This window comes from Cavia porcellus, unplaced genomic scaffold (assembly GCF_034190915.1).
Source record: "Cavia porcellus strain 051 isolate PalLab524CR breed Dunkin Hartley unplaced genomic scaffold, mCavPor4.1 scaffold_13, whole genome shotgun sequence".
NCBI classification, from domain to species: domain Eukaryota; kingdom Metazoa; phylum Chordata; class Mammalia; order Rodentia; family Caviidae; genus Cavia; species Cavia porcellus.
The window spans coordinates 16,268,970-16,282,449 of NW_026947496.1; the positions used below are offsets into that span (position 1 = coordinate 16,268,970).

Genomic DNA, 13,480 nt, shown 5'->3' on the forward strand with positions numbered 1-13,480 from the left:
CTAGTCATCTCTAGCTTCTCTTGTCCGTGGACGTGTTATTGATGGGGTGAATGAGTTTTATGATCAGTGGATGAAGATGATGCAGGTCACTTTATTCTTTGCTGCAACAGAAGACAGCTGAGTTAACATAGCCCTGAGGAAAACAGGTAAGTGAACCTTCTGGTCTGTCTCACATCTGGATAGAAAGAGTCACATCCACCAAATCAGTGACCATCTACCATGTGTCTGAGCACTCTGAATGTGCTCCAGACATGACCTCACCTCTGGCATGGCACCTACAATCATTGGGATTCCTCCTGGTTGAAATCATAGTAATCTATTGTCATTCTCCAGAGCCCACCCAGTTCCTACAGAGAAAGAGTGGCCAAGAAAAGGAGAGATGGCAGGGACTATCAGGGTTGTATTGTGTTTACTATCTTGGCAGGAGGACAGTTTCAGCTTTGATTTCCCCATCTTCACTGTGATAACATGAACCTCACAGGCCAAGGCAGAAGTGTGGGGGCAACTCCAAATGATGCTGCCAAGTATCCCTGTTTGCCCTGTACAGGGAAATGGGGGAAGGGCGTCTGGATGAGTCTGCAGATTTAGTGAGGCCACTGTGTACCAGACTTCAGCCAGGAGTTCATCCATGGACTTGACTCCTGGAAAGCCCCTACTCCAATAAGTCCATAATTATTAGCAAAATGAATTAGAACTCGTGTACAAACGTCTGAGCTTCCTGTTCCTCTAGTACAGTCATTCCAATAAATGGGTATAAGTCCCTTTGGAGAAGGATGGATCACATCACCACAGTACACACCTGTGGTGCCGCAGGGGACTTATTAAAGGTTTGGCCATCTCTTCAACCGGTGGACTTCAGATCTAAAAATTGGTTCAGCTGTAGGAACTAAGCAAGGATCATAGTTGTTTATGGAGCAATTGTTATGAGCTTTCAGCTCCTACATTCTTACCTTTTCTGATCGTGATGCTAAGTATTATCTTTTTTCTCCCTTTGGCTGTCAAACTCCACCTCTCCAACTCCATGAACGTCAGCTTCTTTGATAGCACTCTGACCCTCCTGACTATCACAGTGATTTTGGTAGTCACATGCTGTAACCTGGTCTCTATTGTTTAGGACTCCACCATCCTCATGAATCCTATCAACCCAGTTCTGTGACAGCACCTACAGACAAGACTCACCAGAGACATCACACTGCTACCTTGTTGAAGGTAGCACTCCTCCCATGCGTGTCCCAGCCGCACACGATACATCATCTAGCACCTCCCCTCCTTTCCTTCAGCATCTGTGGAGGAAACGTGGCATTTTCACACAGTCATTAGCTGGGAGCAGCTGGTGGGGAGTGTGGCTTCAGTGTGAAGGTGGTGGATGGAGCATCCTAGGGTCCACAAATCAATGAGGCTTTCTGGAGAAGCAGGGGCCAGGTGGTGCATTTTGTGACTGCTACATAAATAAAAGCATGATATACACGAAGAAGAACAACCTCTGTGGGAGCACTATTGGGCAAAATCACTAAAATACAGACTTTCTAAGTTCCTTCATTTAAGGTAAAAAGAGCTAACGTTTATCGAGCATTTGTTATACGTCATTCTATTAATCACATGGGGTCACATTATCTCATTTTAAAGTGATTGTTATTATCAGTCTTATTTTATAGACATGTAAATGGATTCCAGGAGAACTAAGGAGATGCCTCAAGTTCACCATCTAAGGAGAAGAGATGGGGTTGGAACCAGGTCTGACAAAATTTGCAGATGAGAAATTCTTTCGTTTATTACATCAATGTAATGCATTTGTTTCCAACAAAGAGATTTTGCACACCTTTTTAAATAAATAGTCTAAATCTCTTTATCTTTGATATTATTGTAAACAGTGCCATTTAAGAAATTCCATTTCCAATTGTTCAATGCTAGTATATAGATACACAACAGATTTTTTAAGGTGGAGTCTTTTATGGACACATAATTACTTGTCTTCTGGTTTGCTGGAGCAGTAAGTCAGACAGACATTGCCACAATAATGTCTATCAAAGTGGCTCATCATAAAAACTCCAGCACCACATTCATCTGAGGGGCACTCTTGACCAAGACGATTTCCTTATAGTATTTTGCCAACTTGACCTTTCTCTTATGCTTATTCTTTTTGAGAATGGTGTAAGACTTTTCTTAGCACTACCACGGAGTCTCAACACAAGATGAAGAGTGGACTCCTTTTGAATGTTGTAATCAGACAAAGTACGTCCATCTTCCAGTTGTGTAGCAGCAAAGATCAGCCTTTGCTGATCAGGAGGAATTCCTTCCTTATCCTGGATCTTGGCCTTTACATTTTCTATAGTGTCCAGGGGTTCAGTCTCGTGGATGATGGTCTTCCCTGTAAAGGTTTTTACAAAAATCGGCATCTTGGTGGCAGTTCCACCAGTGATAGCGGATCTGAAAGCCACAATAGATTTTTGCATATTGATCTTATATTCTGAGATGTTCCTATATCAAAATTTGTACTTATTGGTACAACTTAGGTATACATAATGACCACATTCATTATAGGGAATTTGTATCTGTGGGATGAACAAACATTTCTCAGAAGAAAAAGTACAAATGGCAAATAAATATATGAAAAAATGTTCAACACCACTGGCCATTCAAGAAATGCAATTTAATTGAACAACTATTTCTAAGATAATAATATGTAATCTATTAACTAGTGATTTCCTACTGTATATTTTTTCTGAAATTCTGTATAACTTATACCTTTTTTCTGTTTTTTTCTTTTTCTCCTTAAATAAAAAAAAAAGAAATGCAAGTTAAAACTATGCTGAGATTCTATCTTACTCCAGAAAGAATAGCTATTATCAATAAAACAACTAATAACTTGCTAGAGAGGCTGTGGTGTAAAAGAAACCCTTCTCCACTGTTCATAGAAGTGCAGGCTGGTACAATCACTGTGGAAATTAGTGTGGAGAATCCCACAAAATTAGCATTAGAGGTCCCATTTGACTCAGCTATTCCACTTCTGGGTATCTTTCCAAAAGAATTAAAAGCATCATACCACAGTGATATACGCATACCCATGTTTATAGTGACTCAGTTTGTAATAGTAAAATCTTGGAAGCAACCCAAATGCCCATCATCCATTAAATGAATTTTAAAAACGTGTGTTTTTCTTTTAATAAAATGGAGTACTACTCAGCCATAAAGAAAGATAAAATTGAGACATTTATAATTAAATGAATGGACCCTGAGACCATAATCATAAGTGAAATAAATCAGATGTACTTGTGTAAATATTGCATTAGCTCTCTGGTATGAGAAACTGAAAATATAAACAAGAACATAAATATACAATAGATATTGTGAAATAGAACAAAACTGTTCAAAAGGGAAATAGGTGGGGTAGAGGGGAAAGAAAAAATGAGAAAGGAAGGATAAAATGATAATCAAGTTTTGTGAATGGAGAAGGGAAAGAGGTTGAAAAGAGGGGACAGGAATGGGGAGAAAAAAGAGGAAACAAGATGTATCAAAACTTTTATCGAGACATTTTAGGATTTTCTGGATATGTAAAGTCATTTATAAATAGAAACAGATCTACTCCCCTTCCCAATGTAGATAGCATTTTCTTTTTCTTCCCTTGTTAAACTATCTTAAAACTCTGGTCTACTGCTGATTAGGAATGTTAAGAGTGGATGTCCCACTTTTTTCAACTTTAGAATTCAGTATTTGACCATTAAGTATGAACACTCCAGGTTTGTTATAGATGTACTATATCTAACTGCAAAATTTCTTTTCTCTTCTTAGATTTAAGAGTAATGCATTTTTAAAGTCATGCATCAGTTTTAAATGTTGCCAACTGTTTTTTTTTCTTTTCTGTTGAGACCATCATCTTCTTTTTACTCTTTGCCTAAATATTACATATTCAATTTCAATAGCTGCCATTGGGTTATTCAAAATTGATATAAGTTCTTGATTGAGCTTTGGTAGTTCATGCTTCTAGAAATCTGTCCATTTCCTCTGTGTTTTCCACTCTGTGTGAGTAGAGATTTTCAAAGTAGATATTCATGATTTTTTGAATTTCCATGGGGTCTGTAGTAATTTCTCTCTTTTCAGTCTTTATCGGGTGAATGTTTTTTTTTTTTCTTTCTTTTTCTTGATAAGGTTAGCTAGAGGTTTGTTAATCTTATTTATCCTCTAAAAAAACCAGCTTTTTGATTAATTCCTTATATGTTTTTTAAGTTAAGATCTTCTCTGATCTTTACAGTTTCCTGTCTTTTATGAGATTTGGGTTTAACTTGCTCTTCCTTTTCTAGAAGCTTGAGATGAAGCATTAAGTTGTTTATTTGTGTTTGTTCTGTTTTCTTGATATATGAATTTATTGCTATACATTTCCCTAAGACCACTTTCATAATATCCCACAGATTATGATATGTTGTTTCTGTATTTTCATTGAATTGTCATATTGCTTTATTTGTTAATTTCATCTGTAGCCCACTGGTTGTTCAGAAGGTTGTCATTTAATTTCCATGTATTTATGCAGGTTTTGCAATTTGTTTTGCCATTAATTTCCAATTTCAGTGTGCTATGGTCTGGTATTATACATGGCATAATTTCATTCCCTTTTCATTAACTTAACACTGTTTTATGGGATAAAATATGGTCTATTTTGGAGAATTTCCCATATGTAGCTGAGAACAATGAGTATCCCAATTTGGTTGGGTGGAACACTGTATAAATATCTAATAAGTCCAATTGCTCACAGATACAATTCAGTTCTATTATTTCTTTTCTGAATTTTGTCTAGTTGATCTATCTCTTTGTGACAATAGGGTATTAAGGTCCCCTGTCATAATTGTGTTCTTGTGTATTTGGTTTTTCATGTCCATTAGTGTTGGTCTTATATAGTTGGGTGCTCCTGTATTTGGTGCATATATATTTATAATTGTTATTTTTTCCTCTTAAATGTTTTCCCTAACACACATGTAGTGACTTTGTATCTTTTTTAACTTTTTTAAGTTTGAAGTTCACATTGTCTGCAAGTAGAATAGTTACCCTGCTTTTTCTGGGTTCTTGTTGCATGGAACTGTTTTCCATCCTTTGACTTTTAATCTGTGAGTTTCCTCTTGGGTCAGATGTGTTTCTTGTATACAGCATATTGTGGGATCATGTTTCTTGATCCATTCTGTCAGACTATTTCTTTTATAGGTGAATTGAGGCCATTTACACTTATAGATATAATTGATATGTACTGGCTCAACTTTGCCATGTTATGTTCCAGCTCTTTGCTTTCTGCTTTCCCCCCTTGTTTAATTGCCTGTCCTGCCTGGTTTTTTTCTTTCTGTTGTTGTACTGGAGATTGTGGTCATTTTTATCTGTATCTAGTATGTCTTCCAATACTCTTTCTAGGGTTGGTTTGGGTAGACGTGAATTTCTTCAGTTGTTCTTTGTCATGGAAATATCTTGTTTCTCCATTAAATTTGAATAAAAGTTTTTCAGGGTACATCAATCAGGGTTGAAAGTTGTTTTCTTTTAGGACTTGAAATACCTCACTCGAAGCTCATCTTGAGGGTTTGTGATGGAAAGTCTGCTGTGATTCTAATGGGCTTTCCTTGATAAGTAAGTTGTGTCTTTTTTCTAACAGCTTTTAGCATTCTGTTTTTATGCTGCATATCTGGAAACTTAATTATTCTATGTCTGGGTGTAGATTTATGTTGTTTGTGACTGTTTGGTGTTCTGTATGCCTCACTTATCTGCATATCAGAATTTTTCCCTATGTTGGGGAAATTTTCTGCTATTATTTCTGTGAAATTTACCTATGTCATTTGCATTAACTCCTGCATCTTCACTGATGCCTATTAGTATTATATTGTTTCTTTTGGCATCATCTTGAAGCTGCTGAATTGTCATTTCATGCTGTTTTGTTATTTTTTAAAAGTTTTATCCTTTCATGACTGCTAATTGCAATCCTGTCCTCAAGGTCCAAAATTCTATCCTCAGCTTCATTTAAACAGTTTTGCTAGCTATCAATAGAATTTTTTGTTTCTTGGATGTCTCTTTGAGTTTTTTTTTCATGGATTCTGTTTGTTTTCTATATTGTTCATTCAAGGTTTCAATCAGTTTCCCATGCTCTTTTACTTTTTAAAAATCTATGTTTTCTCTAGCTGTACTGAGCAACTCGTTCACTAAGGTTGTTATTTCTGTCTTTACATGAGAGATTACTTCTAATTTGATTTTCTCTATAGCCTAGGGAGTTTTCTTTTCAAAGATTTCCAGTGTGTGACTTTTGAAGTCCTCTATTTCAATGTCTCCTATACTAGCTCCTGATAGACTAGATGTTTGAGATTGCATTTTACTTTTTCATTTTGCCATTTTCCTCTTTCAGGTTAATATTTGGTCTTTCAATCCCACTAGTCTCAACTGTTGGTAGTGTGTATCTTAGGGTCCTACTGTAAGGTTGATGTTTATCCAATTGCTGGGTCCCACAATGAAGAGGTGGGCCAGTCACCTGAATTTCCCCTTCAGGGCCTATTGGATGAGTCCTATATTCTTCTTAGGCTGACAAGCCTAGCAGGATTGATGGAAATCAATCCTTTATTCCTGCTGTTATTATGTCTTCAGGTTGTTCAGAGCCACAAGATCTCCCTGGTTATAGTGTTTGTCTCAGCTGGGACCCTACTGTGTCTCTGGGTGTCTCATAGGAACCTTTTAATTTTCTTCAGGTGGGGGAGGTCTTGTTGGCACCCTCCTCAACCTACCTCATGTTCTCTGTGTGGAGGAAGGACTCACCCACACTCTTACCAAGCTCACCAATGGCCTACTCCTAGAGGGGGTTTTGCTACTGCTGCTGTTTACTCACCGAAAGTGGCAAACTCTATTCCTACTTTAGGGGCAAACTCACCTCACTGATGGAAGCCTGCAGAGTTCTTCTGTTTGGATGAGGGTTACTGAGTCTCCCCTCGACACAGCACAGTTAATCCACTGCAGTCCAAGGTTCTGGGAGTAGGAATGGAAGCTGAAGATCAACAGCAATACTAGGTCCAGGAGGTGGGGGGCCCCAACAGCAGTGGTGCGACTGTGGGGACACATGCCACTGGCTGGAGTTCCTGAGTCTTGCAAGGTAGTCAGCTGGGAAGGCTTGGGTGCAGGAGGGGCCCAGGTCTGCCTGGCCCTGCACGTTCTGCTGGCTGGAGTTCCTTGACCATCACTTATTGAAAAAAGATACTCTGTATTTTCAATTTTAGGTCCCCAGTGGTACATATGAATATAAAAAATTTATCTGGTATATAAAAATGTACCAATAGTTTTGCTATATAAATGCAATGGTTTTGTGGCAAATAGCCTAGAACTTTAAATAAAGGAATTGTGTCATTTTAAAGCTAAGATTTGTTTATTGCTTCTATTAAGTAACCAGCTAAGGGAGTTACAACAAGAAATGCTGAGACATGAAAGGAAAGTAAAGGCAGCAGCTGGAATGCTAATAAATCATTAGCTTCTCCAAACTCTTTACAGAGACATGAAACTTTTAAAATCACTTATCAAATACCCTTTGAAATTGGTGGGTGGTGTGTGGCACTAGTCACTTCCAAGACAGTTATGTAGCAAGATCTTCAGTTTTAGTAAGATACTTAAAAGCAAATATAGGTTACCTCTCCAGAGTTAATGGAGAAGAACATATTTATAGTTTGTAGCTGACATTATGACTTCTGAGATTTATTATTTCCAGTTGTCTAAAAGCAGTAGGTAATCAAATATGTTGACAGGAAGATATTATTTCTATATTACTAAATATCTTGGCACAAGAAGCTACACATACTGACATTTAATTGTGTGGTTGCTTTGAAGTCATGTCTGGAGTTGTTTGGTTTGTCTTTAAATACAACAAATACAATCTTTTGCATATAATTAAGTAAGTACATGTTTCAAATTTAATAAGAAATTAATGCAGGATTTTATAAAGGGAGTCCTGGGAAGAAATCAGAACATCTGGTTCCTGCCCAGCTCTGGATCGCCTACTTGTCACCTGGAAGCCTTGGGCAAGTCACAGCACTTTCAGCTGTACGAAGAGCAGGGCTATTATAAGGCTAATAAGATGGTAGCAACATCAGTAATAACAATAGTGGGTAGACTGTATTAATTGGAGATGAATACTTGACACTCCAATAAGTATAAGTCTCACACATTTTTGTAAAGTAGGCTGATTTTCCTTTTCAAGGATGAAAAGTGAAACTTAAAGAGATTAAGTAATTTTCTAAAGATCAAGCAGCAAAACCATACAGAAAGGACCCAAATCCTGGTCTTCCCAATGTATATATATATATATTATACATATATACATAATATATATATATATATATATATATATATATATAATTATTATTATTATTTTGGTACCAGGGATCAAACTCCTGACCTTGCACTTGCCAGGCAGGTGCTTATGCTGCTGACCTACATCCCCAACCAGGGTCACCACTATATTAAAGTACAATTTCAACTGTATTTCTTTCCAACTATGTGAAGTTCAGGTGTATTGCATATTGTCGACAATCAAGATGTGTTAGTACCTTTTACATCTCATGCTACATTCCCAGGGCAACTTAAACTTGCTCACACATTTAAAAACTGCCTAAAGTACATTATTCCATAAAAAAATCTGCATTTTTAGTTCAAATTTCCTTTTCTTTAAAACTTAAGAATTTATACACCCAGCTTCCTCATGTGTCTGACTGGGGTCTCAAAGTCAGTATGACTAAAGAAGTTCATTATTTCCTTGTAAAATGGTGCTCCATCTATGGGCACAAATCAGTGAGTGATTCTGCTATTGATTCAACTGCCTAAAACAGAAATAGGAGAGGGAGGGACTTTCTTGTAGTCCCTGATCTGTTCAAAATTCTTTATAGATTATTGGCATGTGGCTTATACCCCATAGGATGATTAATCAAATCTTTCACATCATTAGCAATTCAATTTAAATATCATTTTCCATTTGGATTTTTATAATATCAGTTAGTAGTATCACTTCTGGGCAGGTGCCATAACTTACATATAACCATAATTTTCCTATGTTTGCTTACTACATTTCAGTGATAAACTTTTGTACTTATCTCCTCCTTTACAAACACGTTGCATTGGAATGTTTTAGATAATGGAAATGTTCCATCCATGTATGCTATCTGCTAGTAGCTAATACCTACTTGTGCCTACTTATCTAGTACTTGAAATATAGCTAGGATGACTGAGGAGCTTTTTTATGTAATTTAAATTTAATTTGAAATAGCCACAGGTGGCTAGCAACTACTACATAATTTACAGTGTAACACAAGACTCTGAACTTAGTGAGAACACAAAGTATATCTTTTTCATTTTAGTGATTCCAATGGCTAGAAGATCTTCAGAAATACATGGTGAATAAATAAGTACATAAAAGTTTAACAGTGGTAGAGTAGGGAAAATTTTACTTACTGTAAATACCATACAAATACTACATGGAATTACTGGAAAAAATATTAACACTGTTCTTTTGGTAAATAAATTAAAATAAATAGGTTTCCGGTAATGAATAACTAACTTCTATCTGGTTAACCCACTCTCAGATAACAAATACAAACTGCACAAAATGTAAAATACAATAGTCTGAAGATGTCTAGATGAACTGAAAGAAACTGGAATAAGTTTACAATTGAAAGAAGGAAATACAGCTCAATATAATTTTTCTGTTTTGGTAAAGCTTTTTTTCTTTTCTTTTTTTTTTTTTTTTTGGAACCAGGGATCGAACTCATGACCTCGCACTTGCCAGGCAAGTGCTTATGCCACTGAGATAAATCCTTGGCCTGGTGAAGCATTTTGACTGAGAGCAGGCTCTTGTCACTGCTAGTTTGATGAGTAAAATTCTAAGAGAAATCCAAGCTTACCTGGAGAGCCATGATAAGCATTTACCATGGGAAGTCAGGAAGGAAACTAGAAAAGTGAAAGCCATGAATAGGTGGGGAGATAGGAATTGTTCAGAAAATGTGGCTAAAATCTCTGGTGATTTCTCTCCTGCATATGCATGGGGAGGTCTTTAAGCAGGCCATGTGAGTCTAAAAGAATTGAACCAAGCTTTTTAAGATGTTCCACTAAAGGAAAAACAAGACTAGAGTTTGGACTGAAGTCAAATTATCTGCTAAAAAAAAGCAACCAAAGGAAACTTAAAATTCAGAGGGATATAAAAGAACCCAGTATTCTTACAATATAACATTAACAGTGTCCAAGAGATTTAAAATTAATAGGTTTATGAAGAAACAGGAAAATATTCAAAGACAAATAAGACTGTGATGACCCCGAGAAGCTGGAATTAGCAGGTAAAAATTTTTAATTTTTAGAAATACTTTTCTAATCATCTCAACACTTAAACTGAAACATTCTCATAATGAATGAGCACCCAGGAGAATAATCAAACCTATGAAAAAGAACCAAATGAAAATCCAAAAGAGAAAAATACAATATTTGAAATTAAAATCAAAAGATGGTTCTAACAGCAAATTAAAGTGAAAAAAAAGACAAAATGAATTGAATATAGAACAATAAAACTATCCTTTCTAAAAAAGCCAACAGAAAAGATTGGGGTGGAATGGAGGGTCTCCATGAGTTATAGAAACAGTGTGAGAAGTTCTAATACATGTGTAGTTGCAGTCTCAGAAGAACTGAAGAGAGAAAAATAAATGAGGAAATAATGGTTTAAAAAGTTTTCAAGTTTGGTGAATGGCATATATTTACAAATGTAAGAAATTCAGTGAGCCCTAAGCAGGAAAATACAAAGAAAATCACATTTAGTCACATCAGAGTTAAACTTCAGAAACTACAGTAAAAGAGAAATTTCTGAAGGCAACTACAAGTTAACCACAGACTAAGTGGAATTATATGACTTTCTCATCAGAAGCAAGAAGGTAGGGAAATAGCACTTCTAAAAATGAGAGGAGAAAAGTGTGAATTTAATGAGAAAATAACATTGGAGAAGGAAGGTAAAAGAGTTATCATCAGATAAATGAAAATTAAGATAATTCTTATCAGTATGACTACTGTACAAGCAAAAAATGCAAAAGAGGTTCTTTCAGAGACAGTTATTGATGCCAGAAGGACATACAAACCTTTAGAAAAGAAGGAAATGGCAAAATAATACACATGGATAAATATAAAAGAATTTCTTTCTCGTTTATTATAAATAAATATGAATATTTAAAGTAAAATTTCTTCCCATCATATTATGATATGGATGGCATTTTTAGATAACATGTTTCTAATAACTAAAAAATAAAAGAAAATAGTAAATAAATCATTGTTTTCTGAAATATGATCATATTTTACATAAAGTGATCTAATATTAAATGTAACTAAACTATGAAAGACTGATGAATTATATGGTATTTCTAAAAAAGCCACTTGAAACAATATAAAGTGGTATTAATAAAAAAACCCCCAAAAGTCAGGAAAAGAATGCTCCAAAAGAATGAATTAAGCCAAAATAAATTAAAGAAGCTAAAGCAGGAAAAGAGAGAGAGAGACAGAGACAGAGACAGAAAGAGAGATAAGTAGGGCTTCAACAACAAAAACTAATAAAAAAAAGGTTTTCACACTCAAAGTACAATAATCATTACATTAAAGGTGAATGAAGTTTTACACTTAGCAGTTGAAAATTCTCAGAAGACATAAAAGAGTAAACTTAACAGTATCTCTACAAGAGATGAACTTTAAATATGAACCAACATATCTGCTAAAGTAAATCATGGCAAAATATACACTATGTAAACAGTAAGCCCAAAATTATTAGAGTGGCCATATTAACATTAGATGTAATAGACACCAAGCCAAAGTGTATTATCAGAAATATAAGACCGATATACTTTTTTTAAAAGGTTAGATTTAAAAAGAGACACAAGAACCAAACATGTGCATATGCCTTTTAAAAGAAGTTCAAAATAAGTGAGGTGAACAAGTAATATAATTAAAAGGAGAAAGAGACACATCCACCAAGATAGTTGGAGATTTTAACAATCATTTTCTCACAATTGATAGAACAAATAGGTAAAAGATCTGACTAAAGCGATCAATCTCCTTTGCCTGACATTTATAGAATACTAGATCCAACAACTGCAGTATAAATATTCTTTTCAAGTGCACATGTAGTGTTTACCAAGGTAAACCATATACTGAGCCACAAAACAAAGCTCAGTATATTTGAAAGAATTAAAATAATACAGACTATGTTTTATGATCACAATGTAATTAAATTAGAAACTAAGAACAATGAGATATATAGAGGGGAATAAAACCCACGTATTTGAAAACTAAGTAACTAACCCATGAATCAAGAAAAAACCCACAGGAGCTGGGGATTTAGCTCAGCAGCATACGCATCTGCCTTGCAAGCAAGCGGTTGTGAGTTCGATCCCCGGTACCAATAAAAAAAAAAGTTTAAAAAAGAAAAAACCCACGAGACACATTAGAAAATATGATAAAATATGTCAAAAATTGTTGGATACAGCTAAAAATGCACAAAAAGAAATTTATAGGTTTTCAATGTTAACAAGATAGGAATGAAAAATGTATAGAACCAATACCTCTAGCTTCTACAATAAGATCTAGAAAGAAGAGCAAAGTAAATCCAAAATAAGGGAAGAGAAGGGATAAAGAGAAAAAAATCAATGAAATATAAAACAGAGAAAACTTATACATACAAAGTATTTTTAGGGGTTTCTTTGGAAAAGAACAAAATTGATATGCCCTACATAGAGTGATAAAGAAAAAAATGAGCAAAATTACCAATATCATTGCAGATATTATGAAGAACTTTATGCTAATAAATTCAAAATTTAGATGAAATATATACATTGCCTTTCCTGAACAATTTACTAGAACTGACACAAGATGAAATAAAAAGTTGACTAGTCCCATAGCTATTTAAAACAAATTCATTATCAAATCTTCTGTCAGAATTTCAGGCTCAGGTGGTTTCACTGGCAAATTCTTTTAGCTATTTAGGTAAGAAAAGATTAACATTACTTTTAAAAACAGAGGAAGTGGGGTCACAGCCCAGTGACGGAGGCATGATCCTGATATTAATTTCACAAGGACATTTCAAAGAAATAAAATTAAAATAATGGCACTGTCAAGTTGGCCCCCCAGTTTGGTTTCCTTTCCCCACTAGAAATAGGCAGGCAGTGACTGTGGGTTGAGAGGGCTGGCAGGCTGGTGGGCTACAGTGTCAATCTTCTATGTACCCGCCCACTGCTTATGGTAGTCCATGAAGTCCCAAACTCTCTTTTTCAGATTCCTGAAAGACCTAAAGTGGGAAAAGAAATGTAAAAAATGACCTAGAAGATAAACTACCTAGTCAAACATTATTGAGTAAACAATACTGCCAAACCAGACAACTCTACATTTTGTCACGGTAGGAGAGTTTTTAAGGTTATTCTAAGCCACAGTAGTAAATTTTACAAGTAATTTGAATCATACCTAAAGA

At 35.3% G+C, this 13,480-nt stretch overlaps 1 pseudogene; it reads right to left on the reverse strand.

Moving 5' to 3' along the window:
* Positions 1 to 1,963: 1,963 nt before the first annotated feature.
* LOC100716356 (ubiquitin-like) lies at positions 1,964 to 2,396 on the reverse strand (annotated as a pseudogene).
* Between the last annotated feature and the right edge of the window lie 11,084 nt (positions 2,397 to 13,480).